This window comes from Eimeria tenella, genomic scaffold (genome assembly GCF_000499545.2).
Source record: "Eimeria tenella Houghton genomic scaffold, Eth_scaff2384, whole genome shotgun sequence".
Lineage (NCBI taxonomy): Eukaryota > Apicomplexa > Conoidasida > Eucoccidiorida > Eimeriidae > Eimeria > Eimeria tenella.
In genome coordinates this window covers 1-221 of record NW_013542246.1, presented here as the reverse complement: position 1 = coordinate 221, position 221 = coordinate 1, and positions in this window count along the sequence as shown.

Below are 221 nucleotides of genomic sequence, written 5' to 3'. Positions count from 1 at the left end.
TGGCAGCAAGTCCTGTCCGCTGCTGCTGCTGCTGCTGCTGGTGCTGCTGCTGCTGCTGCCGCTCCCGAAGCAGAAAGAGCTAAGGCAGAGATCGTAGGAAGCAAAAATGAAACTTAAACAGAAAAGATAAGAAGAAAATGCTGCTGGAAAATGTGGTGGCCTGTAAAGCAGAAGAAGGCAAAGAAGGACTGCAGCAGCAGCCGCAGCAGCAGGAGCAGCAG